Source organism: Peromyscus leucopus, chromosome 4, assembly GCF_004664715.2.
Source record: "Peromyscus leucopus breed LL Stock chromosome 4, UCI_PerLeu_2.1, whole genome shotgun sequence".
Lineage (NCBI taxonomy): Eukaryota > Metazoa > Chordata > Mammalia > Rodentia > Cricetidae > Peromyscus > Peromyscus leucopus.
In genome coordinates this window covers 56,536,681-56,554,508 of record NC_051066.1, presented here as the reverse complement: position 1 = coordinate 56,554,508, position 17,828 = coordinate 56,536,681, and the positions used below count along the sequence as shown (strand labels likewise).

At 37.0% G+C, this 17,828-nt stretch overlaps 1 long non-coding RNA gene across 1 annotated transcript in view; it reads left to right on the top strand.

Annotated features, from left to right (window-relative positions):
- The window catches only part of LOC114703729, a 56,514-nt gene that overhangs the window by 30,344 nt on the left and 8,342 nt on the right, over positions 1 to 17,828 (top strand). Inside the window, exons 3-4 of the long non-coding RNA XR_003736174.2 lie at positions 10,863 to 10,936; positions 12,234 to 12,355. This is a non-coding gene — a long non-coding RNA (uncharacterized LOC114703729). The remainder of the gene's footprint in view (positions 1 to 10,862; positions 10,937 to 12,233; positions 12,356 to 17,828) is intronic.

The following is a 17,828-nucleotide window of genomic DNA, read 5'->3' as shown; positions in this document are numbered from 1 at the left end:
CCCTTTGACACCAGCATTTCAGCAACATTTAAGGAAAAGGCGATTAGGACTCAAAACAGTGGGTTTTCTTTTTGAGTAAATTCTATACCTCATCACAAAGTAGGCAAAACTGAAGAAAAAAGCTCATATAGGAATAACATATTTTCACAATTTTACTCCCTGCTCTTTTTTTTTAATCCAAGACTTAAACACACAAAATGAAAAAGTCCCAAACAGAAACAAAGTTGAACCCCTCCTGGAATCATTGCAGTACTTATCTCAAACACTTCTAAGCCATAGTCACAATACTTTAGTGCCTATTTATTGAGAATTAGCTACAGGCAATCAATAGACATATGTACAATTCAATGTGGAAAATAAGTCACAGCAAATTAAGTAACAGAAAATAGTGGGTGTGTTGTTTGTTTTCTGTGGGGCTGGGGATTAAACTCAGGGCCTCACACATGCTGGGCAAGTACTTTAGCACTAAGCAATACCTTTAGCCTATTCTTATTTTAATTTAGGTAAGAGTTTTGCTATACTGCCCAGACTGGACTCAAACTTGTAACCCTCCTGCATCAGTTTCCCAAGAAGCTAGGGTTACAAATGTACACCGCTACAACTGGCTAAGAAAATAATCTTAAATCCTTTTCTAAGACAGGAAGAATTATTTTACCTTCATTAGTGAATATTCTAATTCCATATATGGAAGGTATTATATCATCTTGCTTTCACATATCTAGGCCACTAAAGACTAGACAACTACCAAGACATTCTGAATGCAAACATGAGAGAGACTGTAATTGATTTACCAGATGTTGCTTCAGAAAAGTAAGGTCTATTTATAGAAAACAATGTGTAAAATGAACTGCATCTTCAGAGCAAGTAGGTATTCTTAAATGTTAGCATTTAGTAGGATCATAAGTACATGGGCAAAACCATCTGATTTTCTGACATTAACTATAGTGAGTCATTAAATTGCCAGAGCTGTATATGGCATAAATGATGAGCTGACCACACTGTACACACCCAATGTGTCATAACTGATGATGCTCAAAGTACATGTTCATAAGCCATCTGGATTCCTCAGCATACAGTTTTCTGAAATTAAACCATCCCAGCGACAATGTTCGCTACATTCTCTATGTCCAAATATAAACCTAGTTATCATGAATCACAGGGGCCTGACTATCCTTAATTATTCAAGCCATTAAGTCTCTAGTATATATTTTGAACCACAATATGGTCTACAGATTATGGCTTGGGGGAAAAGGTATACATTTGATAAAATTTGTTGAATTGAACCAAAGCTGTAGCATCAAAAATTATACTTCTATAAAGATTCAAAAATGCAAGGGGAGGGAGAGGGTTCAGTGGATGAAGCTCCTGCTATTCAAGCATGAAGATCCAAGTTTTGATCCCAAGAACTCACATAAAAAGCTGGGTATGGTAGCACTCAACTGTAATCTTTAATCTTAGTGCTAGAAAGTGGAAGTAGAAGAGTTGAGGGGTCTCAGTGGACCTTGAAAGCACTATGGAAGGTAAAAGTTGTAATCCTATTTGTATGAAGGACATAGAACAGGGAAGTCCATACAGCAGGAAAGTAGATAGCACATAATTGCATAGCACTGTAAATTTATTTTTAAAACCATACTGCAACTTTAATTTGATGTATTCTTTGACATGTACATTATATTTTTATATGGGCTTTTTAAAAAAATAAATCCCAGCTGGGTATGAGTATATTTCTTCTGTCCAAATAATAGAGTTATAGAGGAGAGCATGAAGCCTCCTGAAGGGTTCCATTTGTAGAAAGGCAACAGAATTCTCCCTTCTAAGATCATTTTGATTCAGAAGTACCACAAAAATGCACTGATCACATTTTCATCTCCTTGTTGCTTTAGAGTCTGAAAACCTTTTACGGGCTATCCTGTAAAATAAGCCATGAAGGACCTTAGCCAAATAGGCATACTGTACATGGAAATGCACAGTACATTAACTTCTTAACATTCATATGAATAAGCTTATGAACTTAGCCAGGCATCTCACTGAGGCCCTGAAGAAATGAAATGTTAATTAAAATTTAAGGGAAGAGGAAAAGATTTGGTACTTGGCATACTGCCTAATGCAGTGATTTTTAGGAGTAAAATCTGAGAAACAGACACAAATGTGGAATAGCACCACAGGCTACTTTTTAGTAGTCATAATTCACCCACCTTGCTCACCTCTCTCTGAGTATATCAACGTTAGCTACCCAGGGTACAGATAGTTATACAGTTATACTTTTTTGTTCTTTATGCTTTAGTAGGCAAGCAGTAAATCTAGGATTATAAATCATAATCCTTGGCAAAGAAAAGCCACTGAAGTGTTTTTAAGAAGGGCAGCGTCATGATCAGCTGCTTTAGAATTGCCCCCCTCGCTGTGTTGTGGAGACAGATTTATGCAGAATGAGACTCAGTTTAGGGAGATACTCTAAAGATCAACAGCCATCCAACACAGTGTAAAGATTTCAAAGTGAAAACAGCTACAGTGGACATGGAAGCTTATCTGAACTTCCCTTATCTGACTGAAACAGAGCTTTATGAGAGTCAGCTGCCACAAATTGCCAGGAAGTCTCCTGTCAGGGAGGCAACTGGCTTTGACTGGGGGCATTCCAAGAAACTGTATAAACAAGCCTCATTAGAACCTTCTTCATTCGAACCCCAAATTCCTTCTGTTCTATAAACCCTTATTCCTGCTTGCTCAGGGAGTCACTCATTGGATGCTCCCCCATGCTTGTGAGCATATACTTTAACCCTGCTGATCTATTGTCGATTTATTTGTAGTCTCTTCCCCACCTCCAAACTACTGGAAATAGAGCTGGTAGATTTTCCTTTCTCTCTCAACAATGGATAGGGACTCTTTCACAGTCTTTCTATTGGAAAAGCAATAGTGGTTTTCACTAGTGTAGCCGCAGAGGGAAGTATTAGAGCCAGCAGGGCTCGGGCGTTTAATGTATTAGGGAAGGAATAGAGAGACATGGCAAAGAATCTTAGCTCTTTTTCAAGAGCCTTTCAAAAGCTAATGTTTTCCTGGCTTATGTAACTGTCAAAGTATAAGGTGAGCTACAAAACCTTGTATATCTGTGACAATGAGAACAGACAAGTTAAAAGCAAGTGAGAATTCTTTGTTGAAAAATACTGGCCTCAGGGCTGGAGAGATGGCTTAGAGGTTAAGAGCACTGGTTGCTCTTCCGGAGGTCCTGAGTTTAATTCCAAGCAACCACATGGTGGTTCACAACCATCTGTATTGAGATCAGTTGCCCTCTTCTGGTGTGCAGGCATATATGCAGATAGAGCATGTATACGAATACATAAGATAAATAAATAAATCTTAAAAGAAATTTTAAAAAAAGAAAAATACTGGCCTCTTCTGGAAAAAAAAAAAGACGTCATAGTAAGACAACTTTTGCTCTTTCAGTTTTTGGAGAAGAGTTAAAATGTGCTAAAAATCAGGACATTGTATATTGCCTGCTAATAAAGGAGAATGTTTTACTTCTATTGGATAAGAATGAGGCAAGTATTCCAAGTCCAGGAGAAGCTGGGAGGATAGCAGAAAGCAAAAAGGATGACCCGAGGAGGCATCAGAGCTGAGTCCTAAGAGAAAATGCTCAGATGGCCAAGACAGGGAGCAGGGATATCTGGTGTTCTGCTTAAAGCTAGGTGGCACGGTATGTTGTGATAGAAAGTCCTTTGACTTTGTTGCTAATATAAAATGATTACTTCTCCACTCTCAATAAGTACTCAGCTTATAAAAGTTCCTTTTGAAGAGTAATATATTAAAATGCCTTATCTAAAAAGTTGTGTTATTGTTTGAATTCTTCTCCAGTCGGGCCTCCTTGAATCAAGGTCATTTAAAATAATAAATGATGTTCTTAAAAATTATCCTCATGAGTTACTACTTTATGTAGTTGTGTTCATCATTCTGATTTCCATAGACCTGTGGAAATACCATACTGTTTTTTGAGCTCTGCAGTTATCACACAAACCCAAAGCAAAACCACGCTGCTTTATTTCCCCGCATAGAGGAATTAGATCTCCAATGTCCCCTTATTTTCAAATAGTATTTGTTAGAATGTACCTGGGAAACAAGCTGGAAAATGAATGCTTGTCAAAGTTGAAAGCAGTAGGTGCATAGTTTAGAGTTGCCTCTGCTTTGTACATCTTTTCCAACAGAAGTTGTAAAGCATTTTATGCTAGGCCTACACCATGTACACATTTTAACTTTCACATGAGCCAAGGTTTATAGATGCCTATTCTTCTCGGCTCTGTTATCTGCCATGCACAATTCTCTGAAGTGGATAAAAGTGCTCAGTACTTCACTGGGCCAAACAAGCCACCATCTGCCTGTTGTATCAAACAGGTGACAGTTTAAATGAAGAGGGTTTTCTTGCTCCTTAACTTTGAAATATTATTTCAATTATTACTAAAGATGGGTCTTAAGTTCACCCAATGGAAAGGCTATGCAGAGACGCTTCACATCAGACTAAATCTTCAGAGGAACTTGAACGTATAGGGTTAGGCTTTCTAGGCAGCAGTCTTTTGGTTCTCAAAACAGAGTCTTACTGTATACCTTGAGTTGGCTAACCAGCCCAGGCTTGTCTTAAGTTTCTGATCTGCCTGCTTTATCCACCAAGTGATAGGCCACACAAAACTATTAAGTAAAATTTGTTTTTTGAACTTGGTGATAGGAGGGAGGTTTTGCAGCAGCTATACAAAGTAGGAAGTAGGCAAAGCATTTCTGCTGTTAGACATCAATATTCAGGAAATGAAACACAACTAGCTCTTATTCCTATTTCCAGTCTGCTCCTTATATTGTTAGAAACAGAACAAGGTACTTTATAATCATCAGACCCCTCCAGATAATTTTCTGAGAGCTATGGTTTTTGCATAGATTTTTCATTTCAGGAAAGCCAAAGAACTGTCCCAAAAGACACATTAGAAAAATTTACTCCTACTCTTAGGCCATCAAAAAGAAGTCAGATTGTAACAGAGTGGATTCCATTTACTTGTGTGCATGGAATGAAACTACTAAAAGTAAATCTTTAGCAATATTTTATCACTGGAGTGTGAACACTGAATTTTTTTGAAGGGTAGCCACAACAAGAGAAAGAAACAAGACAGTCTTAGGATTAAGCACATCAGCCACAAAAATAAGAAGAAAACATGTGAACTTTATTTTGCTAAATAGAAGGGTGAGGGAAGTCTACTGTTAATTACTGACATAAAGTTAATTGCTATAGCTTTAGAAACCAATACATAATAATGCTATTTCTGTTTTCCATTCTAAAAGAGAACAGAGTTCAACCCTTGAAACTGGTAAAAGTAGGTACAATAAATCACAACTCAAGAGTTTTCCCTTCAGCTTCAAATATATAAGCTTATATGAAATTTTCTTGAAATAATTGGCATAACTAATAAAATTTCGGGTCATGGACTTTAGCTGTTTGCTGCACTTTTGAGAGTGGGAGAAATGAAAAAATGAAATTCCTGACATGTCTCCCTCCTACTGCCCTTTCTTCACACTAAAGGTCATAGAATTGCTTCAGTGTTGCTCTGTGACAGACTGGGTTATGAGGTACTGGAGCCAAAAGAGACTCTTGTAGTCACTTAGACACATTCATTATCTTATATCCCCCCAAAACCCTGAGATCCAAAGAATTGAAATTAATTGTCACAAAGCTAAAATTTAATAGAAAAGGAATTAAATAGTATGGAGCAGGAAGAAGTTCTTCTGTTAAATATTCATTGTGTTAGCTCAGGAAAAGATTAATTCAGGTAAGCCAACAAAAAATACTTGGGTCTGTTGTTTCAGTTACAATAAGGACTTGAGGGCTGGTGGATAAAAAGAGTGTTGGCTATTGGCTGACAGAACAAGTAGGACAACATATGGTTTGGGTTCTTCAGTCTCTGGGCCAAAATCAAAATCACACTTACAACCTTGGTAACCAGAAAGAATCCTGTTCCTGGAATACTTGTGAAACCTGAGTTAGTCATAAGCTTCTTAGGAAAGAATTCATCCTTTGTTTGATACTTCAGTGATTCCTGATGAGAAGGGCAAGCAAGACTCATTCATTCATTGTCAAGTAACTAGAGCCATACTGTAAATGCAGGTGTATGCAATCCCTTGGAACCTTAAAGAACCATTGATTATGAATATTTTTACTTTGCATGAGATGATCACATGAGGCATGTCCTTGCTGGGTCTTTATCTCCTATCCCAGTTAGTGTCGGTACACCAAACTTCACATACAAGCTTCTGGAACTTAGAGCAGACAGCAATGATGGGATTTCACATTATATTATTATAGATTATCCAGCTTGGGAATTAACCAAAATTTTTATTCAAAACTTCACCAAAATCATTTAAACTGTGAATGAAGAGAACTAAAATGTTAATATCCTGGGGGGGGGGAAACAATTCCACTGACTTTGGACCATTTGGTTTTTTCAAAGTCTAGCTTTTGGTTTCCCCTAAGGCTACTCACCTTCCCCCATGCCAATAAATCTGTTATTGCCTATTGCCAAAGGATAAAAATTCCTTTCTAATCTACTTTCATAAGTGGCAACTGACCAAAGCTCTATTTGGTATTTTATTTTAAGATTTTGTGAGGTGATAAGAAACAAACAAACAAAAAGCTTTATGTCCATTCCCAACTCCTGCACCTCCTGAATTCTCCAGAACAAATTTAGCGTAGCATTAAAATACAGCATTTGGAATAGTATCTGGATTCTTCCTGACATTCCAGAGACATACTCGAAATAAGATGCCAAAAGAAGCTAAAAATGGTAAAGGAAATTACAGAAGTGTTTGACTGTCATCCAAAAGATTCTAACAGTTCACTCAAAGGAAAATGCCCCTCCATTCCACAAGCATCTTGGGAATGCTAAAGATTTTAATGGAGTGGCAAAATACATCGCAAGTGGTCAAGTAGTTTTGATTGATAGTAGAACTTTTTTCTTTATATATTCAACCGCTTCATGTAACACGAATTGCTAAATGGTCTTATTAATAAAAAAAAAAACCCAGAACCAGATATTGGGGTGAAAGCTAGAAGATCAGAGGGATAGAAAAGCCACAGCCACCAGCTATTACCACAACAACTCCACAAATCCTCTGACTGAAATCCTCAGACTCCAAGAGAGAGCTACTTCCTATATACTCATGCCTATATACCTTTCTGTGCCCTGCCATACTACTTCCTCTCTCCACTCAGCTTCATAACTTCCTCTTTCCACCCCACTCTATCACTTCCTGTCTGTCTGTACAAACCTCCAGATCTCTATGGTTAACTAGTGCTGGGATTAAAGGCATGTGCCCAACTTCATAATAAAAAAATAAGCAAAGAAAAGAAACATAAATGATTTATATATGATAGACTCCATTCCATCAATCTTTTATAGCAAATAGAACCTTTCAGTACTTAAATACTTGATTCTCAGGTCTCTCTCAGGGTCTCCTGTCTCCACTGGAATACAGAGAATAAGTCTTCATGTTATGAATGAGCATGAAATTTGACGCCCTTTCTTCCCCATTTCAGACATGACTCATTGCTCTTGATGCAGTCCCCAAGGTCCAGGAGCTCTTCTTTAAAGCACCGAGACAAAAGCAACATCTTCAATTCAAACTGGTTTACCCAGAGAATTCTGATAGTTCTTACCCACTGACTTCTTTATGCACCATAACACTAAGTGCTCTGACTGTCTTGCCATTACTTTCCCCAGGGAAACAGATGCCTAGAAGCTGAAAAGGAAACAAGACTGGTAGGCCTTGACTAGAGCCTATCAGTTCTGCTTAGCCTCTCGTTATCTCCAGGATGCTATTGAATGCTAGCATTGGGAGTATTTATTTTCAAGGTTGGAGATCTTCTTTCCTCCAGACTTGTCTGCCTTTGGGTACAAAGAGTAAGTGGTCTGAGGTCTTTCCTAAAAGCCGGTCTCATTTAAAATCTGACTTTTGCTGAGTAAAAATTACTACTTCAACCCTCAGGTTTGAAATTTTCTACAGTTGATATAAGGAGTCTTAAAATCCAAGAGTTAATTCTGTGGTCTTTCAAGCAATATGCAAACTCTACTTGTCCCATCCTTGAAAATAAAAATAAATAAATAAAAGCTAAGGCTATGTTACTTTTCTAGAAACATTTTGTCCCAAGAGAAACTATTTCTTGGTTTAGGAGATGATAATAGTGGAAGTTAACAAACACCCTTTTAGAATTTCTAGAAGGAAGGAAGGAAAGAAAGAAAGAAAGAAAGAAAGAAAGAAAGAAAGAAAGAAAGAAAGAAAGAAAGAAAGAAAGAAAGAAAGAAAGAAAGAAAAGGCTAGCAGAGGTAGCTAACTGTTCCATTGGAAAATTTATTTCAGCAGATGTTCATCGTCCCAGGCAGAAAAGCAACCCCACTTTGCAGCATAGCATTTGAACATTTAGAAGCTTAAATATTTCTAAGTTGAAATGAACCATATGGTATGAGTGAGATATAAATAAGAGCAGTTACATTTTACTATTAAGTACAAAGGAAGAATGCTGATTATTGCTGCTTGAATTTCATATTATGACAAGGTAATGCAACTTGTAGCCTGTTTGAAATTTTCAGCTTCCATAGATTTTTCTCTTTAAATCATGTATTGTGATACCCCAGAGAAGTATTAAAAAGTTAGCAATTTAATGACATGTATATATATAGAATACATGACAGTTATCCTTGATCTAAGTGACTGTCTTAGTTAGGATTACTTGCTGTGATTAAACCCCATGATGCAAGAGCAACTTGAGGAGGTGTCTTAGGGTTTCTGTTGATGTGAAGAGACACCACGACCACAGCAACTCTTACAAAGGAATACATTTAATTAGGGTGGCTTACAGTTTAGAGGGTTAGTCCATTATCATTATGGTGGGACATGGTGACATGAAGGCAGACATAGTGCTGGAGAAGATGCTGAGAGTTCTACATTTTGATCTGAAGGCAACAGGGAGTGCACTGTAACACTGGGAATAGCTTAAGCATAGGAGACCTCAAAGCCCACCCCCACACACTTCCTCCAACAAGGCCACACCTCCCAATAGTTCCACTCTTTATGAGCTTATGGGGGCCAATTACATTCAAACTACCACAGAAGCCAAGGGTTTATTTGGTTTATACTCCCATATTGCTGTTTATCATCAAAAGAAGTCAGGACAAGAACTCAAACATCGCGTGAACCTGGAGGAAAGAGCTGGTGCAGAGGCCATAGAGGAGTGCTGCTTATTGGCTTGCTCCCTGGGGTTTTCTTATAGAATCCAGGATCACCAGCCCAGGGATGGCACCACCCACTATGGGCTTGATCTTCCCCCATCAATCACTAATTAAGAAAAGTCTCTAGAGCCAGATATTATGGAGACATTTTCTCGATTAAGGTCTCCTCCTCTCAGATACTCCAGCTGTGTCAGCTGGTATGATACTAGCCAGCACAGGGCCATTGGTCATTTTAAAGTGTAGAATCTGAAACTCAGAAATAGTAAGCGACTTGCTTGACTCACACAGGCATAAAGCCATAACATTGGCTTCTGAATAAAGGCAGTTTTACTCTAGGATAGGGGTCAATAAACCTTTTCTATAAAGTGCCAGATACACAGCCACTGACTCAACTGGCCAGGGAGCCCTTTGCTGTGAGAAAGTCAGCCAGCGGATATGTCAGTAGAAGGAACATTTGAATAAAACCTGGTTTATAGAAATTGAAATTACATACAATCCCCACGTGTCACACATATCAGCTGTTTTACATTTATTTCTAATCTGGAGTTATTGACAGCGCTTCAATGTGTTCTTTTCACCTTTTCTCAACTTCAAAATGCAAAATTGTTAAATTATGGGTTGTATAAAAATTGGCGGTAGGATTGATTTGGCTCATAGACTAGTTAAAACCAAGACTGGTGGAAGGCAGGCAGGCAGGCAGGCAGGCAGCAAGGAAGGAAGGAAGGAAGAAGGAAGGAAGGAAGGAAGGAAGGAAGGGAAAGGAAGGGAGAGAGAGAGAGAGAGAGAGAGAGAGAGAGAGAGAGAAAGAAAGGAGAAAGAAAGAAGAAAGAAAGAAAGGAAGGAAGGAAGGAAGGAAGGAAGAAAGAAAGAAAGAAAGAAAGAAAGAAAGAAAGAAAGAAAGAAAGAAAGAAAGAAAGAAAGAAAGAAAGAAAGAAAGAAAGAAAGAAAGAAAGAAAAAGGGAAGGAAAGAAGAAACAAATGAAATAAAATGGTACAAAGAGGCCCTTATGTTTCTTTTGGGTGCAACAGTAACTTGTGTTGACTCTTTCCTCTGGCTGGTATCTTTGTGCATGGTTAGTGCTTTAGAATATGTTACTTAGTGTATTGACTTAATGTATTACATATTCCTCAGTGTCATGCATGAGGCTGCTGATTTCTTTCTTAGAGACTGAGAAATATCAATGAAGCAAAATATTCTAGTTCTAACATTCTGATTTCAGTATTTCTTTTGATTTGATTTTATAGTTTCTTCCTTTCTCTAGTATTTATATTTAGCATATGAATAAAATATGAACTATTCTACTAATGTGTTAAAAATATGTGGAAAAAAACTGATGCTCTAAAAAAATCTCACATTTGGTAAAGCTATGTCTATTTAAAGTCATTAAATTTATCAAAACCGTATTTATTATAAAACAGATTCTCACTTTCTTTTCTTTTCTATTTAGAAATAGATTATGATCTTACCCAAATTGTTATTGTTATAACAGAATTCCAAAGAAATAATATAATTATGGCTATAGAAAATTTCAATGTTTATGAATATGATAGAAATTTTAGCTTATAACTGGTTTTCTATTGATGATTTAAAAAACACTTATTTTTACCATCTAGGAGATACTAGCAGATTTCAGGGAAATCCATCCTCTAAAGCCAGGATTTTTTGGCTATGGGTGTTCTGAATGTGGGTAAGTTACTCAGTTTCTGAATTTTGATCTCTTCAACTCTGAGTTGGGTAAAAATATTTATCCATCAGTTCATTATAGAAACTAAATTTGAAAATACAGTTTAGTACTTCTAACAGAGAAATTATATAATAAATAAGTAATACTCTTTATATCATCTCAGGCCCAGACTGCTATAGTTCCTTTGATAAGGAAAAAAAGCTGGAAGAACCTAGAGCACCGTAAACATTGGTCATGTGGATAGTTTATATAATGTCTTCCATCAATAGTTTGTGCCTGTGGTTTAATATTGTACTAAAAATATCACCTACAAAAACAATAGCTAAAAATATTGTAAAAGTTATGCTGAAACATGTAAGATTGTCACTTTTGTAAGTCAAAACAGTCCAACATTGGTAAATTTTCTAAGGATCAACACAAAACATATGCTACAAAAAAAAGATTGTGTTTCTGAGACAATTCTATATGATAAATGGCTGACATGGGTTGATAGCCTAGAATGTAGATTTGTTATATTTGCTGTTAAAAAGCATTGTGAAAAGATATTTCTAGGGGTTCAGAATGTTGCTCAGTGGTAGACTAGTATATTGCTTAGTGTATGGGAGGCCTTAGATAAATTCCCAGTATTGCTCCATGAAGGACAGATCAGGTTCTAAAGGCCTAAAGTCAGGAAGTCAGGATCAACCTAGTCTCATATTCTCGCTCTCTCTCTCTCTCTCTCTCTCTCTCTCTCTGTTGTGTGTGTGTGTGTGTGTGTGTGTGTGATTTCTCTCTTTCTGGTGTAGCATAGAAACAAGTTCCAAGCATGACTGAATGACTGGCCTCTTTTACAATTTTCCACTTTACTTTTATAGCAGTTTTCCCTCTTACAGCCATATTTGACTCTTCTCACTCACACTATCTCAGTTCATCAAATATTTTATTTCCCTTCATTCAACATTTATTTCAAAGTCAGTCTCCTCTCTCCTGTACACCAAGTAAGTTGTAACCAAAAATAGAGAGACATCTGCAGAAAGCATAGTTTAGGAACTAAGGTTCTGATAGTTCCTGAGAAAGAGAGGTTTGGTGGGGTGATGGTGGGCGTGGGTGTTTGTTTTGTTGTTTGTTGTAGAAGAAAAAGTATGAAAAACTTTTAAGCTAACTATAAGGCTCTATCTTGATATTAGTTAATTATGTTTAGTTTTTAATATGTGACAGAACAGTATAAATAATGTTTGAAGGAAACTGCTTTTTGGGATTTTTCTGATTTCTACTGGAATGTATTCACCATTAAAAATGAATTTTATCTTATTCACTGCAGAATTTCCAACACAAGTATTTTCTGGAAAATGAGAAGTGCTCACTAAGTATCTGTAGAATGAATAAGTGATTATTAAAGGAAGACTGTGGACACGGACACCCAGGAGCACCGTGATTAAACAGGTGACTATTGTCCTGCCCCAGTGAGTCTTTCCCTATCCACAAGTCTACCAGACAAAGGAGGGCTTAGTAATACAGACATGACAGGAGCATGAAGATAATGTGATCATTGTCACTTTCGTGCCGGTAATGAGCAAGGAAGGGAAAACTGGACAATCCAGTCAGATCATTATTCTCAAATAGACAGGTTCCAGAAGCTTCCATGAGAAAATAGAGATGATTCTGTAGGCCAATATTTGAAATAAAAGGAATGAAGTCACATGAGATTTCAAGATGTTCTCAAAACAAAATTCTGACCTTTCCCCAAGCATTTAGCTACAGTGGGATGTGTGGGGCCTGTTGGGCAGGATTTCTTATTATGGACATTTTGAACTGGACACTTCTTGTGGGGGGAGGGGGAGGGACTGGCGTATCCTGTACTGTGGATGTTCAGCAGCCCTCCTGGTCTCTACACACTAGCCAGGATTACCCTGCTTCATGTTATGACAACTGAAAAACATGTTAGGCTCTGTCAGACTAAGAACCACCCAACAGAAGAGAGAGGGTGAGGAGACTCCGAGGCTTCTGACGTGCTTATAGAAAATAAGGAAATGGGTAGAAAAGCAGTTCAGAGTCATATCATTGCACTTTTGATAAGAATTGAAATCTCACTTTAACAAGAACGTTGAAGTGGAAAGAAAACAATCCCATCCTGACTTGTGAGAACTGCAGCAAAGAAGGGACCAAGCATGTGTAAACAACAGGGCAATCTGATTTATTACAACTTGCATATATTTTCTCCATTTAGGCAAACAACCTTCTGCTATAAAGAGAACATTTCAGAGAGGCAAAGAGTAAGAAGGGACTTTATTACTCTGAATTTTTAAAGCAAGTAAATAAAATATTAAAAAACATGGGGGAAATTAACAATTAAAGGCACAGGCATGTCTTCATATGTCTTTGAACCACTACTTGAGAGATGTCTCATAAAGCAGATGATCAAATTTTCAAAGAGCATTTTAATAAAGAAGTGATGTTATAAAAATGATGAGCTGCTTCATAAGGAAATTTGAAAAAGCCTGAATGCCTGCAGTGGAATCCATCAAAATCCACCTATCTTGCATTCAATCAGTATGAATAACTCACCAATATTTAACAACAGCAAAGCCAAAATACCATCCAGAAATGGTAATCAAGCCTTTTATAGCAGTATTATTTTGTCCCTGTATAATTATATTTAAAACCTTATAGTTATTCTGCTACCTTAAGAAGCAATAGTATGCTAGATATGGACAGTCTTCCACTAAAATACTGTATCTAACCTGATGTTGCTCTACTCCACCCCCTCCACATACTCATTTATCACCTTGCTCTAATAATTACAAAAATAATGACAAAGCAACAGTTTACCAGCATAGCTATTTTAAGTACCACCCCGACAATAAAGTTAAAGTATGGTTTTGGGGCAAACAGCACTTTTTAAAAGATGAAGAGGGAGTTGTAAACCAGAATGGAATTGTTTAAGCTCATCTTCAAAGACAAATGTAACCTCCACCTAACACAGAGTAACAGTTCTAACACAGAGTAAGTCACTCTAAGCACAGACAACCACAAGCCATGCATCAGTTTATGTAGACTGCTTCCACTTTATGACTACTAAGTCAGAAATACAGTGTGACAAGTTTGTTATAGCTGATGAGACTGTGGCAGCTTTGGTTAATTAAAAATGTTTAGGAGTTCAAAAAGGAGACTAGTATAATGAGTTAAAATTAAATTAATAGGCAATCATTTCATCAACATTATTTCATGCCATGATTTCCTTATGAAAGTCTTGGTTAATTTGTGGAAAATTCAGATAACATTGTCAGGTAAAGGCATGTTAAAATTTTTCTTTACAGAATTAACAATGACAATTGCTCACATTACAGATGTCATAGTTATACTTAGGTAACTTCCAACCCTGAACACATGGAAACTTATCTAATTTTTTAACCTTGTGGTGCTCTTCCTTTTAAAGGAAATATATACCTAAGGAAATCCAGACATATGCAAGAGAGAAGAAAATACGACATAGAAAAAATAAATAACAACATTTAACTAGGTTCCTCTTTAGAGTTGTCACTATTCTCAAAGCACAAACTATGTGAAATGTAACTTTAAGTGCAAGTTCATGAGAATACAGAGTCCAGGTTGTGCTTAAGAAAGCACGAACTCCTTAACAGTAGAAGTGATTTGATCTAAGCCACACTGTCACCCACAATGAGCTCTTAGAGTCTGGGAGGTACTAACTGGGAATGTTGTCTGGAGTCCTAAGGATAAAGGTAGAACTTTGTGTTTATTTGTAATTAGTAAGCTCCTACTGAGTATAGGACCCTGATTTTATCTTAATCATAAGACAAAACCATCAAGAAAAGATCAAAATGCCTGTCACGCTGGCACTAAGGCTATTGAGGCAGTGTGATGAAGAGCTTGAAGCCAGTCTGGCTTATATTATTCTCTCAAAATGATAACTGACCACCAACCCTCAAACAAAACTCAGAGAGGACTGGTAAGTGTCGCTCACTACTGAATGCTTGCCTACATGCCTAGGGCCTCCAGTACTAGAATAAAGAAAAATAAATAGCTGCCAGTGTATCATGAATTCTAATTGGTCTTAATAATAAAAACCTGGAGTCTAATATCATGGTGAAAGCTGAAAGATAAGAGAGACAAAAGAGCAAGCCATAGCCACCACCTCTTACCTCGCCAACTCCTTCCTAGAGAGGAGAAAGTGGAAAATTCTATAGATTGTTTTGTATGTGTGAGAAGAAGACATTATGTACCAGTTATAGTCATGTAGAAGATCTACGTGTCTTTTTGAAGTTCATAAAATATAAAGCTCATTTCACAGTTAGAACCAGTCAAATAAAATTTGATGTCTTTTCTACAGGTAGAAATGATGATATTTTTTTCATAGCAATAATATTATTTCAGTCCTATTCACACTCAGAACCTCTTGCTTTGCATGTATTTTCTATTCTGAAACCAAGAGGAATCACACTTTAGAAAGATTCTCAATGATATTATCTTACCTTTTTCTCAGAATATTCAAGTATATTAAAAAAGGAAGGTCAATTTAGCTTGATTTCACAAGTATTTCCCAAACTAAGCACATTATTTTAGAATTGCCTGTTTGCTGAATATAAAAACATTTAAGTAGGCTTAAGAAAAGTTGAGTGAAGAAAGAAGGTAGCTCTTTACACCCAGATCTTACCTGGAGAATTGAAATGGAACAAGACCCTCGTAAGCCTCCCTGATCTGTGCTGCTCTCCTCAAGGGACAGCTGAATCACAGCAGCCTATATTCTCAAACTCTAAAAGAAAAAATCAGGAAGCTCGATCTCTGCACATAATGGCCTGCATAATGTAAGAAAGCACCGTTTCTTGGCAACTAGAAAACAATCCTTTTCAATTAACTCACAGCAATTGGCCCACATTTGTTGTTACACACAGAGTGAAGAAAATGTTTTAAGAACTGAAAAGAGCCTGGTAATAGCTCAAGTCTGAGCAGTCTGTTCACTTGGAAAACATTTTTAATTAGAAGACTGGCCATTCCAGTAGCCTCTTTCCTGAGATCATCTATGGACATACCCAACTCACTTTATTGATACATATTATTTAGTCAAAGTCCTAATCCCGAATGTTACAGGTTATCTAAACAATGAAAAGGCAATGAGCAATTCTAGCACACCAGAGGTCTGTTTGTGATATCCTGGCCTTGATTATTTTCATTTTGGTTTCTAAAATACCAACATGAATGTCATTCTGATGTTCATTAGGATACACAGGCTGAACTATCATGTGTCATATTCTCTTAGCTTTTAAAGATGGCTTAGCTCCAACAGACACCAGTTTAGCTGATAGTAAGTACAGCTGTGTGAGAACAGTCTTACTCAAATCTGACAGTTTTGGAGAATTCACAGATACTTGTGGGAATCTTACGATGTCTTGTAGTCACACACATGTATTAGAAATTTCATATGTCAATAAGGGCCCACAGCAGGACTTTGACTTAAAAAATGTATGCAGAAGATATAAATTAGACATGGGGTTTTTTCTAGTCACTAAATCTCTCCTAGTTGTCATGTTAAAGACTTAATTATCCAGTTAAATTATACTTAAAAAATGAACAGACAATAAGGACAATTTCTATATCTAAGCAAAGTCAAATCTGGTGATTTTTTTCCTTCATTGCCCCTCCCTTTTGCTAGGATTGAGTAGAAGTGTGTTTTTACCTTCATCAGCTCTTTTCAATATTTTCTTTTATAACGTGAATTTCTCTCAAAGATGTCAACCTTGTCTTCCTAGCCTTAATAGGCAATTCCTCTTAGGTGTACCTTTTTAAGATGTAGCCTAGGCAGTATCTCAGCACAAAGAACTCTCTTTGTTAGTGGGAACTTCAGGCAGTGTTGTAAGCTGGTGAAGGTGATGTATTTGAGTAGACCGTCTGGCACCTTCAACTCAGACTCTCGACAGCTGTGTACACTTCCCATGGGGAGATCTGGCTGGGATAATTTTACAAGTGTTTCCTCAATCTTACTACTGACTCTTCACTGGCTCTATGACCTCGGGCAGATTTGTTAAACATTTTGTGTCCAGGTCTCTTATCTGCCAAGTGAAAGTAATAATATTTACATCATAGGAGTATTGTGAGGGTTGACTAAGGCTACATGTGTAAAACTTCTTAAAATAATGTCCAGCAGATGATAATAAGTGTTTAAAGTTAAGGTATATAATTAATGCAGTGCTGTTATTAGTACTCCTGAACTTGCTGAATAATCATAATACATTTATTACAAGGCTCATAACTTTACTTCTGATATTCTTAAAAAGTACATCCATTTACATCTGCATTGAATATATTTAAACAGCATCAGCAAAACCTAGCATTTAAGAGGAATTGCATAAAAGCCAGTTTTCATAGGATCATTATGCTCACTCATATCTTCTCCATTTTAGAAGTGGGGTTTAATTTTAGTTCCAAGCTTCTAGTCCAATCCATGATGTAACTGTCTCAGTCAAAATTTTACACTCTGTCCCTGCTTGGAAATAATTCAGATTCATTAGAAACAGGTTAAATAAACCTATCTGGTCAGGAGGGATTTGGCTCCATGTTTATTGACTTGGCACAGGGCAGTGGTCCCTTGTTCATTATTTTGGATAGTGTTAATTTGCCCCAGGATCTTAAAGTAGAACATTATGGCAGGGGAAATTAAACAGTGAAATCTGAAAAGGAAAAAATAATCCAAGAGGACAAGTTTTGTGTAAAGATGCTGAAGTCTGTAAGTTGTAACAGATACCCTCTAGCAAGAAAACTTGGTAACCTGGTGTCTTCCAGAGAGTTGGGTGTGATGTGGATATAGGGTTCCATGAGCTGTTGGGAAACTGCTCCTGATCATGAGTACCATCACAGCCCCATCAGTCCTCTCATATCGACAACCCTGAGTAGTCCAGAAAGT